Genomic DNA, 647 nt, shown 5'->3' with positions numbered 1-647 from the left:
AGTATATGTACTTTGCCTTCAAGACTATCTAAGCTTTAGTTTAATATATTTCAGTTTATTTTACTTTAAATCTGTCAAAGCTTGTTCTTTTTTTGTTTATTGCTTTAGATTTCTCTGTTAAATGCTTTTGGTTTTATGATATTTAAGTTTTCTTACATAAAAATCTTAACTTTTATATTTTTGTCAAGCTTTTCTTTCATGGCTGCCATATTTTCCATTGCTATGTTTGTTTTCTTTACCTTGAGCATGTCCATTTAAACCTTTAAAGAGGTTGGTTCATGGAGATGTGGATTAACTAAAATATTTGGATAAAGGACTAACTCATAACAAATTGGACTAATTTGAATAGAACTAAGAACTTAAGTAGTGACGCCCCTAAGGGAATATCAAGATAAACTGAGAGCAGAAGGTAACCTTGCCATGCACCCATTTGTTAGTCTCGGATTAACTGGCGAGATCAGAAGATAAAGTAGACCTAATTCATCTAAGTCGGTAAAATTGAGACTGAAAGATAAAATGGAGCCACTTGGTAATTTACGTGATTTATGTCCTTAGTCCAAGATTTGGTTAACCACATTAAAGTCAACCAACCCCCATTATTTATTTGCTAGATAGTCCCTCTAGTTTCTATTTCAAAAAATTTAGTC

Source organism: Gossypium raimondii, chromosome 9 (genome assembly GCF_025698545.1).
Source record: "Gossypium raimondii isolate GPD5lz chromosome 9, ASM2569854v1, whole genome shotgun sequence".
In the NCBI taxonomy this organism is placed as follows: Eukaryota; Viridiplantae; Streptophyta; class Magnoliopsida; order Malvales; family Malvaceae; genus Gossypium; species Gossypium raimondii.
This window is presented reverse-complemented; position numbering follows the sequence as displayed.